At 50.4% G+C, this 19,680-nt stretch overlaps 1 pseudogene; it reads right to left on the reverse strand.

Annotated features, from left to right (window-relative positions):
* Positions 1-19,680, reverse strand: part of LOC128831944 (alpha-2-macroglobulin-like) — a 38,898-nt pseudogene that overhangs the window by 5,892 nt on the left and 13,326 nt on the right.

Genomic DNA, 19,680 nt, shown 5'->3' on the forward strand with positions numbered 1-19,680 from the left:
ACTTTTTTTTAAATTATTGATTTAAAATAGAGTTGAGGGTTTGTAAAACCAATGTAAGTATTGGTGCTACGGCTACTTTAGATTTGCAGTTTGTGATGAACTAAGTTATAAAGACTCGTGTTTCTAAATGCCACTACGGCTGGGGGATCCTATTTGAATTTGACTGAACTTCTAGACAGAAAAACAAAATACTGGAAGTGAAGGCGCTGTTTCTGCAAACTGTTTAGCAGGTACTGTAGGGGATATATAGAACAGGTCTGGTATGAATGATTAATAACTAGTGATTCCTTCCAGCCCTCAAAAATGAGAAAAGCTATCCACCTCTGTTTATCCCAAAATAGGATGCACTTAGGAATAAAATGGTTCACATTAGGTGAGACCCTTTGTCTATGGACCCACAGTTCAGCCAAGTTGCTCTCCCCAAGAAGAGAAACTAAAATGGCTAATGAGAGTATTGTTAATCAGCTAGAAAAGAATCTCTCATTCTTTGCATATGGACAAAACCTCTTTCTCTCTCCTAATCTAGCTAAAAAGAACTCCAAGTTATCAAGAAAGGGTCATTCCCTGCTTTCCTATGCAAAGTGGCCCAAGAGATGGGTGGGGAAGCTGTAAGTTAAACAAACCAGAAGTGTGGCTGTAAGATTGAAGGTCAAATTGGGTGAATTGCCCGTTTCCTCAAGAAATCCAAACGATTATTTTTCCACCCCAAATTAGAAGCTGAACATTGTTCTTGCTAGTAAATATTAACCTTTTATGATTTTTGTATGTTAAACTCTCGTAATAGTTTTATATACTAACCAAAAGCCTTTTCATTTTGTGTATCTATATAGTTATTGCCATATACATATTGAAACTAACCCAAGGGTGAAGGGAAGATGATGAAATGAATGCAATCGTTTACTCTGGTTTTTACCCCAACTTCACTAATATAGCTCAGACAGCAAGGGAAGGGAACCCCTCAGAACTACTGAAAGGTATCTACAGAAGTATGTTATCATAAACAAGACTGGGTAATGAATAAGGGATGCTTATGATCCAATTATGGTCTGTGATTGATAAGAGGTATTTGTTATTACAGATGGGTTCTATAATGGATGGAATAATGACCCATTGAAACACGTTTTTAACTCATTAAGAACTTTCAGTTGTTACAGCTGTTAGTAATAATGACTGGATTAGAGATTCCTTTTCACTCATCAGTCAGTTAAATGGAGGCCCATAAAGGAAATTCCATCAGCAACTAGGAAAACGGAAACTCGTTGCCAGGTGATGTTGTGAAGATCAAAAATATAACAGGGTTCAAAAAAGAATTAGATAAATTCATGGTGGATAGGTCCATCAGTGGGTATTAGCCAAGATGGTCAAGGACGCAACCTCATGCTCTTGGGTGTTCCTAAATCTTACTGCCAGAAATTGGGCCTGGCCGAAAGGGGATGGATCACTCAATAATTGCCCTGTTCTGTTCATTCCCTCTGAAGCATCTGGTACCAGCCAATGTTGGAAAACAGGATATTGGGCTAGATGGACCTTCTTTCTGTATTCTGTACAGAGCTGTATTAATCTTTGGTTAAATAAGCTCATTTGAGCTTGTTATTTGACAATCTTGAATCATTATTAAATTCAAACTTGCAACATTCTATATGTGGAAAATATCTCTTGTTCTAATACATAATGTGAAATGCTTATGTACAATAAAAGAATGTGTGGAGTGTGTCCTCCAAATTTAGAAGATTATAAGGGATTTTGTTGGTTTTCATTGCAAATAATTGCTGTGGTCTAACAGTAATAGGAATTGTCTGGCACAAGGAAGAAGAAATGTTAAAAGATATAAACCAGGGTATAACCTGGGAAAGTGACAGAAATTGCTTAAAAGCAGGGATCCTAATTGATAGTAGGGGCTAAAAGTGAAATACAGTCCTTGAAATGAATCAAACATAAACAGCCTCCAATAAGAAAAGAATTGAAGAAATTTGTTATACACAAATGCCATGTACTGGATACTAATGGAAGCAGCAAGCAAATGGAAAGAATATGAATAAGAGAATGCTCCTTACCCTCTTAGGAGCCCTGAAACTAGGATATATAAACTGTATTTTTAGTAAAAAATTCTCCCTTAGTAGCATAAAATCTCTGTCACTTCAGATCCAAACTGGTTCAGTGTTAGCACTAGGAAATTATTTCAATACACTAGCTAAGTCATTGTGAGCTTTTTGATACACTTTCAAAAATAGGAGCTTAAAGTTAGGTCTGGTCTACACTACAGACCTATACCTATGTCACTCTAGAGTGTGAAAAATCCCAACCCAAGTGATGTAGTTATATGGATCTAATCCCCCATGTAGACAAAGCTAGGTTGGTGAGAGAGCTTCGCCTGTCAACATAGCTAGTGCCTCTCAGGATGATGGAATAACTACGCCGATGGGAGAGCTCTCTGCTGTCGGTGTAGAGCGTCTTCATTCAAGTGCTACAGCAGTGTTTTAAGTGTAGACTTGTCCTTAGGCTCCGAAGCCCATATTTTGGCATCTAAGGGTGGGTATTGTAAAAGCACTGAAATGGTTTAGGAGCACGAGTCTGATTGAACTTGGCCTGTAAATCCTGGTGAAGGAGAATGGCCGGGTCAAAGCATTCAGCTGCTGTGACTGGGGGCAGTTCGCTCTGTGGGAGGGTGGTGGTGGTTGCAGATAGAGGACAGGCTACTGGCCGGGCAGTTTTATGTCTGAGTTTGTGTTGCTCTCACATTAAGGGTGTTACTAAGATGCTGACTTGTCTTTTTCAGTCTCACAGAAACAAGCCCAGAATAATCACTCTAACAATTTAGCGGGAGAAAGTAAAGAGCTGGCAACACAGAAATACAAAATCTGATTGACATTGAAAAGAGCAATTGCAATTAAGAAAATATCATGATTTAATTTTTGGAAAAATATTGATTTGTATCAACTTTTCTGGGGGCTCCCCTCACCTCTGGAATGACTCGTCCCCAGCCCTAGGGCTGCTCCGGAAGGTCCGGCCCTGCGAGGGGGAGTTACCTGATGTTTATGGCGATGTTAAAGGTCCTTTGAGCCCTGGTGCGGTCACATGTCTTGGGGACTGTGTGCACCTCCAGCGCGAATGGCGCCTCGCCCGGCTTGGGGAGCACGTTGTACCTCAGGCTGGTCTGAAAGAGAATATATGGTTCTCTGTGTGTCTCCATCTGTCCATCTCCTCTATCTCCTTCCTTCTGCTCAGTTTCATTCTTTCCTTTATCTCTTCTCTCTCTCTCCCACTTCCCCAACTCTCTCTGTCAACTCTCTCTCCTCCTCACACCTCTTTCCTATTTTCTCCTCCTCTCCCCCATCTCTTCCTCTCTTTTCCTTCCCTCCCTCCCCAATCCACCCCATCTTGCCATCTCCAATGGGAATGAGATGGGCTCCCCTCAGCAGCAGCCTCTCCCTCTCCACTTGCCCCAGGGCCCCATACCTGCACGTAGACACATCCTTCTCCTGTCACCCCCGTTCTGTAGTCCCCTGGCACCTCTGGCAGTGCCACACGCTGGAGCAGCAGACGGTTGTTGTGATCCACCTGGAACTGGGACTGGAAGTTCCCTGTGGATTGCAGGGTCACTGTGGATGCTCCTCCGCTCTTGGCATAGGTGGAGACTCCATATTGGGACAGTGCCTGGAGCGCCACCACTGTGTCCTGCCAGACAAGAGATGGGCCCAGGTGCCCAAGGGGATGAATGAGCCATTTCTATGGGCCTGGAGCCCCCACTCCACCGGCTCTTCCTACACTGCAGTGCCCTGATTTTCCCATTTCCACTCCTCACTCCCACAAGCCATTCACTCTATTCCCTTGGGCCCAGATCCTCAAAGGTATTTAAGCACCTTTCTCCCACTGAAAGCAGCCAAGTGTCTAAGTACCTTAGGGAACCTAGGCCTTGGGATCTCTGACACTCCACCACAGGCATCTGAGGGAAGATGCCACCACCCTTGCCCCGAAGGGACAGTTCAGGACCAGGTGAAATAGGAGCTGCCTGTAGCTCAGACAGGACCCTGGTGAGGCAGCCAGGAGGCTCAGTAATGGAGTATGAGAAAGTCTTTCAGCCAACCAGGGAAATGGTGGAACATGGGGCCAATGATTGGTCCTGTCTAGAGAGGTCACTCCCTGAGGTCCCAGACTCCAAGCACCAGCATGGCCTGCACCTGCTCAAAGGGGGAGGTGGCACCTCCTGTTTTGTTGTCACTCAGGATGATGCTCCCCTCCTCCCTTTCGGTTATGTCCAGCAGTGTCTGGCTGCTGCTGCTTCTCTGGGAAGGCCTCTGCTCCTGAGCTGAATTGGCCTGGCTGGATGGGGTCAGTGCTGGGCGGAGCTGGGGATGGCACTGCACTACCTTGTGAGTGCTCAGGGTGACTCTTCTGTCCTCCATACATAGGAGCATCACTCGTCCAGTCTCCTGCCTCATTAGCCCCCCTGGGCCAGTGGGTATCTGATGTAGCCATGCTCCATGCTGTGACTATCCTATGATCCAAACTAAACTATACAGCCAGGAGATTGCCAACCCTTCCCTCTCCCCAGGTCAGCCTTCCCCTCCCCCTGGATTACTTGTCTGTCTCTTGCCCTCTCCTGTCTGCCTCCCACTCCTGCCCTGCGTGTCTGAGGCTGGGGATGGGAACAGCTCACCTGGGTGGAGGAGAAGCCCCCATTGGGATTCTGCTGCTTGCTGATCCACTTTGCAATTTGAGCTGCTAATGACAGGTCATCTTGGGATGGTGCCGGCTGAGTGGTGAGGTAAGTGAGGAGCACGTAGGACGTCATCTCCACCTCGGCGGAAGGAGCACGGAGGTGATAGAAGGGGAGATCGGCTTTTGGCTCCTTCCCAGGCCTCTGCCAGTGAATGGAGCCATCTGCCGTGGGAGAAGGGAGAGGGAGGGCAGGAGAGAAGGAAATACAGATGCTTAGTACATGCCATTTCTAAGGGGGTTATTGACCTTCTGCTGCTGCGGGTGGGAGAACAGAGCCCCCTGTGCTCGTTTGGCATATTGACATGAGACGTGAAAGGATTAAATAGTCCCTCACTTGCTGGTCTAGTGGATTTATACAAACCTTGTGGTACGAATACTCAGTGACTAATCAGGCTGCCACCTCTGTGCCTACATCCCCTTTATCTTATGAAGGCACATCCCAGGAATGGACAGTAGCAGCCTTTATTGGGTTCTTTGATTCAAAAAGTGTGAGGTCGCTAAGTGGCCCCAGGCGCTCAAGGCCAAAGGGTTACAGCAGTGACGGTCACACCCCACTCCAGCGGGGTGAAGAGCCCGTAAGTCCTTTTCTTACCAGCACAGTCCCATTTCTTCCTGGGATTTCCTGGGACACCAGGACCTTATTTTGGGCCCCCTGGAATGATCTGTTTTTTCATTTTATCAGTCCAAACATCAGGCTTCTCTTCGTTTGTGTCTTGCTGTAGGGAGCAGACGTCACTCTGTGCTGACCAGGCGCCATCGCTCCCATGGAACGAGTGTTCAGAGCGAGGAGCAGTGCTTGGAGTGAGGAATGGAGCGGAGCCAGGAAAGACACCGGCAGAGCTGTGCTATTGCTCAGTGGGAATGGTACCATTTGGTCAGGGTTTCACGATATGCTCACTCACAGCACTGAGGTGTGGGGGGCGGGACTCCCAGATACACCTGTGTCACTGAAGTCAGGCACCGGCAGCACCGGCCCCAGCTCTCATTTTAAGAAGTTCCCTTTGTCTTTATATGAATATTTCAGCGCCTTAAGAAAAGCAACAATCAAATCATCTCCACAGGAACTTGCCCAAGGGAAAGGGGACCCAGGCCCAAATCTCCTCTCCCTGGTGATGACCTCTATGTACTGGGAGCTGTAAGGCATCCCCCAGTGTCCTAAATTGTGCCCCCTTGATGCTTCTCTCCATGTAATGCCCCTTGGATCAAACCATCCTCTGCCTCACCTGCTGCCCCCTGAGCTGCTCTCGGTGCTGGCCCACCCCTGGGCTGCTGTAGCCAACAGAGCCTGTGAGAGGGGGGCGGGGGGAGGAAGCTAGATGTCACTGAGCTGCCTCCTCCCCCAGCAACAGGCTCCCCGCTCAAAATGGGCTACAGTCCTCTGTGGGGGGGGTTGGGGAGGGGACAGGAATCCTCCTGAGGCAAAGCGGGAGAGGAGGGTAGCGACACCTGGACCCAAAGGAGCAAGGAGAGGGAGAGGGAAGGAGAAACCAGGGGAGAAGGAAAGAAAAACCTTGGGTGAGAGATCCTAGGGAGGAGGGCAGGCAAGGGAGGGAGAGAACCTGCACACATGGTTGGGGAGGAGGGGAGAGACACTCAAGAAGGGTGGAAGGGAGAAAAGACGCTTCTAAGACCTGGCCAACACACAGATTTTGTGCCACTACAACTATTTTGGTTAGGGTTGTGACTTTTCTACTGGTACCTCTAGTCTGGGCACAGTTATACCAGCATAAAGGTGTCTTGTACTGGTAGAGCTGTACGGGAACAGTTCTATTGGTATGAACACCTTCACACTGCTATAATTGTATCCACACTGGGGGAGTCACACCAATTTAACTATATCAGTACAGATACAGCAAAACGAATTTTGAGGGTAGACAAGGCCTGAAGGTCCATCTACCCTGGGGAAATGCTCTATGTTAGAAAAGAAAATGCATTAAGCAGCACACTGGTCAAGAATACTTGGCACCTAGCATAGACAGGGATGGCTGGGCTTATAAATTCATTTGCTATTTGTAAATTTAGGCTCTGGGGTGCCCTCAGGTGAGCTACAGGCAGCTAATGTGATCTGGTTGGCCACGACCAGCTGCTGTTTTTCACCCCAGCTGATCCTGTCTAGACAAGGTGCTGAGTTGTCTTTAGCAGTGTGTCAGCTAATGCATTTTCTAACACAGTGAGTTTCCTCACCTGCATGAGGCCTATGAGTGTGGGGCTGAGGACCTGTGTTTGTGGGGGCTGGGGCAGGGGATAGAGAACCCAGGTGTCTGTTGTGACGGGAAGGAAACATGGAGTGTGCATGTGCTGGGACCCTGCATAACAAGTCCCATGTGCACTAGGGTTGGGGGCAGCCTGCGTGTGTGTGTGTGAGTGGCTTTCGGGTGGGGGAGAAGAAGCATGTGTGTGAGTGGATCCTGGGGCAACCTTGCACGCGCTTGTGCATTAGCTTGTGCCTGGGGCAGGCTGCAGTGTGTGCGTGGGGAGAGAGAGATTTGTGGAGTACAAGACAGCAGGACAGTATGCCTTTGATTTTGTGGGCTGGGAAGTAGGGAGTATGTGAGAGCTTTTGGTATGGGAGGCAGGAGAGAGTTTGGGAGACTTGGGGGAAGGAGGAAGAGAGCACGAGGAAAAGAAAGGAGAGACCAGTTATTTCACAGTATAGAAAAGGGGAAAACAGACTGAAACAAACAGAGGAAAAGCTAACAAGCTCAGGAGTAGAGGAAGAGGGCAAATGGAGGGAAGGCAGGGACAAGGGAAAGGGCAAACGCAAGGGAGACAAATACAAAGGGAATGTTGACATTTTACCTAATAGGTAGGTTGGATACTGAAGGATACAATCAATGATCCAGTTTAAAAGGGCAGGGATACAACATGCTGTGCTGTCAGAAATGTGCCGGGGGCCGGTCCTGGCTGCCTGGGCTGCCTCTCTCTCAATCTTGTTTCTTCATGTCAAATAAGACATTCTCCCGCCTGGTCCTGGTCCCTCCTAACTTTCCCCTGCTGTGGTTTCCCCTCTGAGCACCTGTATATGATTCTCAATACATGGTCACCTTACAAGTAGGGGAGGTAGGGCCAGTGGGTTGGGATGCAGGAGAAGGGCCCGTCGGGATCTCTCACCCTCTTTCACAGCTTCCTTGTCAAGCGAGTCCAGCAGTGCCCTGCGCTTCTCCTCCTTCCCCGCCAGGGCAAAGGAGTAGGCCAGTAGCGCCCTGGTGTACACGTGGTTTCCTCCCTGCTCTGCGGCTGTCTCCAGACAGAACAGAGCGTTACGGACCACAGAGTGCTGTGTGGGGAGAGAGACATGGGCTGAGAGAGGGAAGGGAGAGGTCACCCAGGAGGTGAATTCAGTCTGTGAGCTCAGCAGGCAGGAAACAATATGCACTTTTTCCATTTTATGAAGTATTTTTTTCCGGACTTTCTGACACATGGGTAACTCTAAACAATAACTGACCTTTCAGAGCCATATTCCCCAGGACACTCTCTCGCTTTCACCACTCCAGCAATGCGTAGTGGCTGGTTAACAGCTGCGTTGCATCACTAGGCTAGCACTAAGCATCCAGAGCGAACCAGTGATTGGTGAATGGCGATGGTGTATTGGGGAACCTGACCCTTTAAATTTGTCCTCTGGTCAGTACTCACTTAGGAACATTTGAGAAACAAAGTTTGGAATCAGACATTTCCCATAATGACATTCCAAGGGATACCAATGTGCACAGGTGCATACACAGCAGGGCAGTTCATCTGTTTTCGTCAATGGCTGAGAATGGAAAGTCCAGCAGACAGTCCCATTTTCAGTGGCTTGAAACTCTTTTCAAAATGTTTTGATCTGAACCTTCCTAGCACTTGGTGTCTGCTAAGAGAGGGAATGAGTTCAGCTGGTTTTGAGACAGGAAAGCCTGAAAACAAAATGCCTTGGGGTTTATACTCCTTCTAACTGAGAAGGGCTTAATCAGGATGGGAACTGGCTGCCACGTCATCAGGACAATGTTAACAAGCAGGCCATGTTGGGCCACATCCACTTGTCTTGTCTGCCCGCAGCCAGTAGCACCACACATCTAAAGCCTGGTCTAGACTCAAGTTACAGAACTCAGCTTTTCTCGGCATAGTCTGGCACACGTTCACACTCAACTTGCCTACTGACAAAAATCCTCCACTTCTGGGGGCACACTGACTCCCTTTTCTGGAGTGGCATAAGCCCCATGTCAGTGGAGTTATATCAGCACAGTGGTAAGGTGTATGCTCACTGGAAGTACCAGTGTAAGTGGTCCTTCCACTGCAGTCCCACAGTGCAACATTCCCTTTAGCAGAGACTGTCTGGCAGCACTTTTGAACCAAGGGCCCAGTGATGGGAAGCCCGCCTGACTTTTACACAGTCAGCACATTCTCCACAGCCACAGCTGTTCCTGCTACTTGCTACCTTGTCCCACGTGCTCAGTGAACATTTCCCACAAGCACAGCGAAAGCTACACAGCAACATTTCCCCACAAGGCAGTGCTGCTGAAAGTGGCACAGAGGGCACTGGGATGCCTATCCACAATGCACCACACTTTTGCCAATCTGGCCTGATACTAGGTGAACACAACGCGCTGGCACAACTGGCCCAGTGTCAACTCACTGCACCAGTATAGTCTTTTCGGTTGCTCGCTGATGATAAAACTTTTGCCAGTGTGATTTCTGGGTGTGGAGCAGACCTAACTGAAGGAGAACAGAAATCAGCCCTTGATGGGGACCCATTTGGCTGGTGCCAACTGCCAAGGGGTTAAGTGTTATTTACCCAAGCGTTAAATATCTGTTAAATGCTAAGCTGTAGGCTTGTAAGAGAGGATCAAGCAAACGCCGCCTCAAAAGTTTTTAAATAAAGATCATATAAAAGGATTAGAGATGAGACAGAACCAGCGCCCTGGACTGGAAGGGAAGCTGCAGGGAAATTCCAGTTCCAGATTTGGACCTCAATTTAAAGACTTTTCTGACTGGATTTCCCCCTTTTTTAAAGGCTTCTCTCTCGGGATGGGAGGCTGTGACTTGGGGGTCCCCAGCTCTGTCTGTGGCTTGAGAGGTTACAGGTACTTACAGTGATGGGCAGAGGAATCTCCAGCAGCGCGATGGTGATGTAGGCAGAGAGCGTGACCTCATCGTCCACCCCGCCCTGCAGGGAACCATAGAGAGAGACATTAACCCTATAACCCCACCCACTGGCCCCTCCTCCCAGGGGTGTTCTACATCCCTGTTCTTCCCACACTATGGTAGCTTCCAGGTATCTGCCCCTCTTCTTTCCCCTACCCATGGTCGCTCCATGTACAGTATGGTTCTCCCCAGCTCTTGCCTCCCTTGGTAGATCCCATTTCCAAGCCCCCTGTCCCAGCCCCATGTGCTGCAGTGGCTGAGCTGTTTCCATGCACAATTGCAGACTTTCTCCGTGTCACTGGAGTCCTGTATGGGTCCCATGAGGCCCATGGGAAGCCAACTGGATGGATACGTCACCTTTATGGCATTGTTCAGGAGCGTCCCGGAGCTGCGGAAGCAGCCGTTTTCCTTCTGCTTGCCAGCGAGCCAGGCCAGGGCGTCCTGGATGTGCTTCTCGTCGATGAAGATGTGAGAGCGGGCCTGCGCGAAGGACTTGAGGACGAAGGCCGTCAGCCTGTGACAGAGAGCGGACAGCGGTGAGAGCTCCCTCCCATGCCCTGTGCTCGCTGGAGGGGACGGGGTCCTGGGGCATCGCCAGCCTGAGGGGAAGCAGCAGGGGCTGGAGAGCTGGTGGCCATGGGCCAAGGAACCATTATCTCATTCAGCCACCTACTGACATGCAGCAGAGCCTGGGGGCAAGACCCAGCAGTCGTCTGACAGGGCACAGCAAAACTGCCCGTTTTAGGACAGGAAGTGAGCAAGCTTCCTGCATTGGTTTCAAACGCCAGGGCACAGTTTAGGGGGTAGAAGGTGGTTGTCCAGAACCCTTGGGAGAACAGTCCTCAGCATCTTCAGTGACCAGGAATGGCCAGGACACTGGCTCTGCACTTTCTTATTATAAAAACAGCATCACAGCACCCCCTAGCATCAGACTGGGGTCAGCATTCAGAGGGAGAATGCCCCTTATTGAGCCACCCACCCCGCTCCCTGCAGCACAGCGCCCCCTAGCACCACACTGGGGCAATAGAGTCAGTAGCGGCAGAGGGAAGAGCAACCACTACAGAGCTGCCCACCCACCACTCCCTGCAGAACCTGTTTCTTCACCCAGCAAGGCATGCACTAAGCATTGAGGGGCTGTGATGGCTCCACCCTCAGTTACCAGCCTCCTCATTATCCTGAGGGCAGTGGTAGCCAAATTTTCCATTGGAGGGTCAAACACATAATTTCAGAAAGGACAAGTATCCACAATCAGGACTTCTGGGTGGATTCTCTGCCCTGTTCTGACCCCTGCACCTTGCTCAGGTAACACAAAAGGAGCTAAACTACAAGCAAGTCACCCAGCAGGGGAATCTTTGGCCAGGACTTTTACGCCATCCTCCATGTAGCCCCTGGTACAGAGAGTGAGTGGCTGGAGTGTGCTGTGTTCTGGACACACCGAGCTGACGTATGATCCTCAGGGGACTGTGGCCACCTGGAGCAAGTTAGAACAGCCCCCAGGCTGCTCTAACCTGAGCTGAGCAGGGAATCAGATGGCTGTAAATGGTTATTAATCCAAAATCGCAGGCCTCTAGCATATGAACTAAGGGAGATCTCCCTTCCCTACCACTTCTCATAGTTGCCTTATCCCACTTCATCAGCTCTAGAGCTCCTCCCCTCTCCTCTGCCCCTTCATGATCAGCATCTGTTAACAATGGACAAGCTCCAGGTTATAAGAAGAGAAGGGAAAGAATTCAGCAGCACTGAAATCTTACCAGGTGTTCCCTGATTGCCCATAACGTGGCCCAAATGTGGTGTAGGAGCCGTCCCAGTGTTTGTACTTCAGCTGTGTCTGGTAACCTGAAAGGGAGAATGAAGTTGGGTTTTACTGCGATAAAGTCCAGCTAGGAAAAGAGAATTTTCAGCCCTGTCTACACACAAACATCCTGCTTTAATTGTACCAGTTGCTTTAAAATGCTGCGAATCTCCCAGTGTGGATGTAGTTAGGATAGTATAAAAGTGCTAATACCAGTACAGCTTGTTCCCAGATGGGAAAGGGGTAGAACTGCATCCACACTAGGGGTTGAACTGATTAAATTATTTTGGTAAAATATCACCTCCTAACTGAAATAGTTACACTGGTACAAAGCTGGGTTTAGATCAAGCCTTAGGCGCAGAAGCAGGTCCGATGTAGAGTACACAAGCCAGGCAGGCCTCCCATTCCTAAAAACAGCCTCAGTGTCTCAGCAGAGAGGCCTGGGTCTTCTGTTAGGCGTTAAAAGAAAGTACAGGCAACAGAGTTATAGGAAGGCTGTCTCTGAAAGATTGCTAACCCTCATTAAAAACAGGGTGGAGCAGAAATGGAGAATGAGGAATAATCAAAGGTGTGATCCAAACTGGGGCTGTTCTGAAAAGTGACTATGTGGAAAAGGCCCCTTGTCACTCAGAAGCTCTGCCCCGTGTGTGTTCAGAGTCATGGCTACGGGCTTTACTGGCAAAGGTCATGTCCACATTAGGAATAAAGGAGCATTACCAACATTGCTAGCTAACACGTGTTTCAATCCTAACACAGACAAGGCACTTGTAGTTTCACACATGTTAGCTGGTTGAGTTAACCTTAGCGAGGAGCCTAGAGTTTACCTTGATCAACTAACATGTATTAAAACTACAAGTCGGCTAAATGTGTCACAAATAGACACATCTCCCCTAGTGAAAACAAGGCTTAAACCCAGGTTTTGCTCCATTTACTGCTGCCAGACCTGCAGAACCAACCTAGCTCTTCTTCTCCGCCTTGCATGTCATCAGCAGAAATGCACCCAGTGAACCCAGTGCAGTGCAGCACCCAGGCTGTATCATTCATCCACATGGACCCATCTTCTCCCATCAAGCACTTCCAGAGAGTAGAGTTCTCTACGTTCCTAGATGTCACCCTAGATCTAAGCATGCTAATGTGCTATGGCGCCCCCTGTTGGGAAGCAATCAATTGTAACACCAACCATTAATGAAGTAACTACTCAGAGTAGCTCCTGGGAAAGGGAACCTCTGACCTCTGGTGCGGGGTGAGGGGGAAGGGGGTGTCAGAGGCCCTGGTTCAAAGGTGAATGACGAGGGATCAGTTGTGACGGTGCTGCCAATACACTGGTGGCTAGGAAAGGCCTATAGGCCATCTGGGGAGCCGAGTCTGGTTTGCTGGGTAAGAGTGAATTACCACTGGGCTCACACACTGGAGAGCAATGGGATAACAGGGCTGAGAAGGTACAAGTGTGTTCCCCCTCCCACCCAAGAGACAGGTGGTCCCCTCAGTCTGTCCATCCTTCCCAGTTGGAGCATTATCTGAGCAAGGCAGACACAAAAAGCTCCCAGCACAACCTTGGAAGGGAGCAAGTGAAGAAACAAAAGCCCCGTCCCTTCTCACCTTTAAGTATCCAATGGCCTTGGATTTGGTCTCCTCGCTCAGCTGCCCCGTCTTATTCAGATAGTCCAGGACGTAGATGTTGGGGGCAAACAGGACCATGTTCTGCTCCCCACAGCCGAAGGGCATCTGGAGGAGCTGCTGCAGGTTCTGCATGGCTGTGCCTAGGATATCGCCTGGGGATGGAGATACAGGGAGTCAGTGTGACCCAGAGCCGGCCTGCGGAGGCAGAGTGCACCACAGAGCAAGGATGCTAGTGTGAGACATCCATAACAGGCTTGTGAGATCACAGGCAATAGGAGGGAAAGAGAGAGAGATACACAGAGAAAGGAGGAGACAGAGAAGGGACACATGAAAGGCAAAGTGAAGGGTGTGCTGCTGGAAGGACAGATGGGAGCACTAGCCTGGACGAATAGCTAGAGTCGTGGGCCCAGAGGCAGAGACAGGGGAAGGAGAGAGAAAAAGGGGTGAAGTGCTAGCAAGAGACTGCAGCAGTGGGTAGCTGGGGGATAAATGGAGGGGCTGTGACGGGTGCACAACGGGGTGAGGAGTGGAACGGGTGGAAAGACCACTAACGTCAGGCACGGGGAAGGGATGGCAACAGCACCCAAAGCCGGGCTCTTCGGACGGCCTCACTTACCCAGCACTGAGAAATAGGCTCTGGCCGAGCCCTGCACCATGTTCTCTGGGAGCTTCTCGGACATTGGCTGCGGCGCTGTCTTTCCTGGGGAAAAGTGACATAGATGGGATTGTAGTAAAATCCCCCCGTGTAGCAGTGACCAGGCCCCAGCACAGGAGCTAGGACACTGCCCCTGCTGCTGTCTTTCCCCTGGCACTGCACAGGGGCTTCCTGCCTTTAGCAGCTCCATTCCTCCATCGCTTTATAGTGAACCCCGCACCCATCCCCAACTCCCCTCTCAGGCGTGGATCCCCTCACCCGCCATCCCAGCCCTTCACATGGAGCGAGGTGCCACCACCTGGTGAGACAAGGGAACTGCAGTCTCCAGCTCTTTCCCTGGCCCCTTCCAGTTTGTAATTTCACTCCATGGAATCAGAGAGTGAGAGAAGGGGAAAGCCCCATTAAATCCCATCTAGCCTAGGGTAGGGTTACTATTCGTCCGGATTCCCCCGGACATGTCCGGATTTTTGAACTAAAAATAGCGTCCGGGGGGAATTTGTTAATGTCCGGACTTCCCTCCCCATGCAGAGCACGCGCGGCTAACAGGGCAGCCGGATGGTGCCACTTACATGTGGCTCCGACAGTGAGAGAGAGCCCCTCCTCCCCCTGCAGCATAGCTCACTCCCTCCCTCCTTGCATTCGCCTCCGGCAGGCTGGAGCTCCTCCCCCGCTGCTGGCCAGCGTGCCGGGAGAAGGGCTCAGACTCAGCAAGCTCCCAGAGAAACCTTAGGCAAACCGAAGGCCAACGACAAGGGAGCCAGGGGGTCGGAGAAGGGGCAGGGAGGTTCTGGAGGGGGCAGTCAAGGAGGGGGGGCTTTCTGGGAGGTGTGGGTAAGGTTTTGGGCAGTCAGGGTACAGGTAGGGGGTAGGGTCCTGGGGGGCAGTTTGGGGGGGGGTTTAGGAGGGGGCAGTTAGGGGACAAGGAACAGGGAGGCTTAGGTAGGGGGTGGGGTTCTGGAGGGCAGTTAGGAGCTGGGGTCCCAGGAGGGGGCAGTCAGGGGACAAGGAGCAGGGGGGGAGTGTTTGGGAGTTCTGGGGGGGGCTGTCAGGGGGCAGGGGTGGGGAGAGGGATCGGAGCAGTCAGGGGACAGGGAGCAGAGGGGTTTAGATGGGTCGGGAGTTCTGGGGGGGGCTGTCAGGGGGTGGAGAGTGGTTGGATGGGGTGTGGGAGTCCCAGGGCTCTGTCTGCGGGTGTGGATAAGGGTTGGGGCAATCAGGGCACAGGTAGAGGGTAGGGTCCTAGGTGGCCAGTTAGGATTGGGGAGAGGGTCTCAGGAGGGGGCAGTCGGGACAAGGAGCAGGGAGGCTTAGGTAGGGGGTGAAGTCTTGGGGGGGGCAGTTAGGGGCAGGGGTCCCAGGAGGGGGCAGTCAGGGGACAAGGAGCGGGGGGGAGGGTTGGGGGTTCTGAGGGGGGCGGGAAGTGGGTGGGGCAGGGGCGGGGCTAGGGCAGGACAGGGGCAGGGCTAGGGCGGGGCTCCTCCCGTCCTCTTTTTTGCTTGCTGAAATATGGTAACCCTAGCCTAGGGTTACCATACGTCCGGATTTTCCCGGACATGTCCGGCTTTTTGGGCCTCAAATCCCCGTCCGGGAGGAAATCCCAAAAAGCTGGACATGTCCGGGAAAATAGGGAGGGAGGGGCCGGCGGTGCTTGGCTGGGGGCCAGAGCCGCTGGGGCCGGCGGTGCGGGGCCGGGGCCCAGCGGTGAGGGGCTGGGGGCTGGTGGTGCGGGGCCGGCAGTGATCGGCCGGGGGCCGGGGCGGCAGTGTGGGGTCGGGGCCGGGGCCGGCGGTGCTTGGCTGGGGGCCGGGGCCAGCCCGGGACCAGCGGTGCTCGGCCAGGGGCCGGGGCCGGCGGTGCTCGGCCGGGGGCCGGTGCCCCAGGGCCCGAGCCGATCCGGGCAGGAGACACCGGGGCCAGAGCCTCTTGGCCTGGACCGGCTGGCCGGCCACCGGAGGGAACCGCTTGGCCAGGGGGGGGCGGATTGGGCAGCACCCCCCCAGCCCGAGCCCCAGTTTACCTGCTGCCTGCCTGCTTCAGACTTCCCGCGAATCAAATGTTCACGGGAAGCAGGGGAGGAGGAGGGGCAGGGGGGCGAAGCGTTCAGGGGAGGGGGCGGAGTTGGGGCGGGGCCGGGGCCCTGTGGAGTGTCCTCTTTTTGGACACTTAAAATATGGTAACCCTAATCTAGCCCATTCCCCCAGGAACCCTTCCCTAAGACCTATGCTTCCAGCCCTTCCCTTGGGGGCCATTCCAGCCCTTCAGTGTTAGGAAATGTTTCCTTGTTATCCAGCTGGAGGTGTCCCACTTTCTCAGTTCCATATTACTGCTTCTAGTTAGCTCTTCCCCTCGGACATCCGGGGTTTCCACACTTCCCTTTGCAGAGGCAGGTCAGGAGGGGTGGGACTCTTACCTGCTGCACAGAGCAGGAAGTTGTAGGTCTTTTCCTTCTCAAACCCTTCAGGCTTCGGGTTGGGGAGGAAAAGGGGAGGGGAAGGAAAATGAGAAAGGTGAGAACCTGCAAAGATATTGACCACCTGGTGGCAGAAACATCTGGCCGGGCTGATGGAGAGAGATGGGGAGAAGAAAATGCTGGGGAAAAGAAAGAAAGAAAGAAAGAAAGAAAGAAAGAAAGAAAGAAAGAAAGAGAGAGCAGGGCATGAATCAGAGAAAGAGGGAGACTTGCAAATTCTTATGTAATAATAATTCTCATGAAGCCAGCAGATAATAGCTGGAAATTGGCTACTAACAAGTTATTGCCTCCTCACTCCCCAGGGGAGGATATTGCAGTGTTCTACCACGGGTGATTAGTTGCTGCTAGAACACCGTAAAACGTGGACTTTCCTTGTTACACAGAGAGAACTTCCAGCTTTACACCATGTGCTGGTGCTGATAATATGCTGTGATGCTAATGAAGGGATGTAGGGGCTCGATCCTGCCAAGTGTTTAACTTTAAGGCTGTCTGAGGTCAATGGGACAAGTCATGTGCCTAAAGTAAAGCAAGCTTTGCTGGGTCAGGGCCAAAGCGCTCAGTGCCCTGAAATGACATATTGTAGTGACTGCAGGGCCACCTAGAAATTCACCATTACACACTGTGGCCAATTAGTCCTGTAGGGCTACAGTAGGGATAGAACTTAGCTTCTCCTGCTCCAAAGGCCCAGACCCCCATGGCTTGAGCTAAAGAAGGAGCCCTGTTATTTATTGAGATGACCAAAACAATTTTGACTAAAATGCAGGAACTAAATGTTGTTAAGAAAGAGGGTTTAGTCAAAACATTTTTAGTTTTTGGAACACACCCCTCCCCCGCAAATTTTCTTCTGAGAATAGTTGGTTTTCCCCCTTTTTATAATTGTTTTCCAACTTTTGCCAGGTGGTAAATATTTGCTAAGCATGAAAATTGGGCTTTCCCTCTCTTTCTTCACCCACTTAGCATCCTGGTCGACCCCCCAGTCCCGGCTCTGCTCTAGCCCTAGCACTAGCTCCACCCAGACCTGGAGGACCCTGCATGCTGGATGCATTACACACAGCCCCGGCCAGCTGGAGGGAGAGGGACAGCAGCGGAGTGCCAGATGCACGTGCCGTGCAGCAGCAGGAGGAGGGTGGGCGGGTGAGTGGGTGGCTCGGCGGTGGCAGAGGAGATCCTCAAAAAAGGTCAGCCTGCCGTGCCATCTCAAGGAGCTTCGCCCGGCATGGGGCGGTGGGACGGGATGGGTGCCAGGAGCTGTGAGCGCTGGAGAGTAGCATCTCCTTCCAGAGCTGGGTGCGCCTGTGAGACCTCTGGCGGCCCCTGGCCAGAGCATCCATCGCCCCCCGCAAGGCCAGTTGGAGGAGATGGGACCTCGATCCCTCCTGCTCCCCCTCATCCCCATCATTGCCCGCCCACCCAAAGTCGAGGCCCACCCAAATGTCCCATGTTAGCTACGCCACGGCTGTCCCAGTGCTTAACCACCCTTATAGTTAGAAAGTTTTTCCTAATATCTCACCTAAATCTCCCTTGCAGCAATCTAAGCCAATTACTTCTTGTCCTTGGTGGACATGGAAAACAATTGATCACCATTCTCTTTCTAGCACATACTATTCCTGGGCGAATTCTGCACCAAAACTTTAAAAATTCTACATACAATATATTAAAATTTGACATATTTTATGTGTCAAAATAACGCAATATAATCACATCGGTTTCAATTATTTTGGAAATTTATTTAAACTACAATACAATGGATGGAGAATAGAAGTAGGGATCATTGGAGGAAATCCCCAAATCCTCTTTGTCTAATAGTAATGTAGCTAGGCTTGACCCTTTATTTCTAGTTATTAGTCAAGATATAACAATGTTCTATGCAGCCATATGTTCATATTACATCATAGGGAACTGAAGAGCAAGTGAGGGCTGGGGAATCAAACTTATAGTTTATATTGGCTACTGTCCCTCTCCAGAAAGGTCAGAAGTAAACAGTTAATGATGTACATTTTGATAGGAAAATGTTTCAGTCCAAAAATGTAGACCAGTTCTAATCAGTCAAGCACCATAAGCATTTATAAGGCCATACTGTCATTTACAATAGGGCTTCTTTACACCACTCTGGCAATGTAAAGGAGCCTTAAAACTTTTACACCTGTTTTATGCTCCTGGGGGAATTCATTAAGAATGGAAACAATTCACTAAGAATGGGAACAACTAAGCAGGCAGGCTGCTACATTATGCTCTGCCCCAGGGGACAGAGCCTGCCTCATGCCTTCCTCCAAACACCCCAGAGCCCTGTCCCTCCACGCCAGGCCTGTCACAATGGCAAGCCAGAGGGACAGAGTCTCTCTCATTCATTCACTTGCTCACTCACCTGCCCGCCCAGCCCTCCCTGCCCCTCACCATGCTGATTTACATCTCCTCCAGCTGCTCCTGGCCGCTAGGGATGGGGGAGTGACTGCACTTCCCTTTGCTTCCTCTCAGAAGTCATTTTTCTGTGGGGAACCAAAGAAATCTGCAGACGACATGGTGCAGAATTCTCCCAAGAGTAACATATTTGAAGATTGTTATCTTGTTCCCCCTCAGCCTTCTCTAGATTAAACATGCCCAATTCTTTCAACCTTTCCATATAGATCAGGTTTTCTAAACCTCTTATCATTTTTGTTGCTGTCCTCACTCCAATTTGCTCATGTTTTTCCTAAAGCGTGGCACCCAGGACTGCCCACAGGACTCATTCTTACCTTGAAGCTCACAGAGTAGTTTTTTCTGGGTTGATACAATAATGTGAATCATATCTTTGCCTTACTGAAAAAGGTGGGATGCATTTCTGTAACTCAGAGAGGAGCTGCAGTATTAGATCACGTGTTACTGCTTACATCACACAATTTAAAAATGATTAGTGCTTTCCTATAATGGAGACAGGAGTGGCCACCTCTATCACGTGATATTGCTCTGATCAGACATGTAACAAGTTATCACTACTTCCCTATTACATAGAATAGCTATGGAGGTTGATATTATGAGATATTTTTTATGCTGGCTGGGTGTCATGTCAAAAAAAAAAAAAAAAAAGCAGGAAAAGCCAGAGGTTCCTCATCACAAAATATTGTAAGAGACAAACATTTATAGAAAAATATGCAAAAAAATCATTGGCTCACATTACCCTGAGCACTTTTTAATTGTTTGCAATCAAATGATTTAAAATAAATAATGATAATTTACTAATAATTCACAAATGTTTTAAAATGAAGGCAGTGTCCCATATTCCACTACACTGGTCACATACAGCACAAGATTTGTTACAGTTCCTGGAAG

This window comes from Malaclemys terrapin, chromosome 1 (assembly GCF_027887155.1).
Source record: "Malaclemys terrapin pileata isolate rMalTer1 chromosome 1, rMalTer1.hap1, whole genome shotgun sequence".
NCBI lineage: Eukaryota > Metazoa > Chordata > Testudines > Emydidae > Malaclemys > Malaclemys terrapin.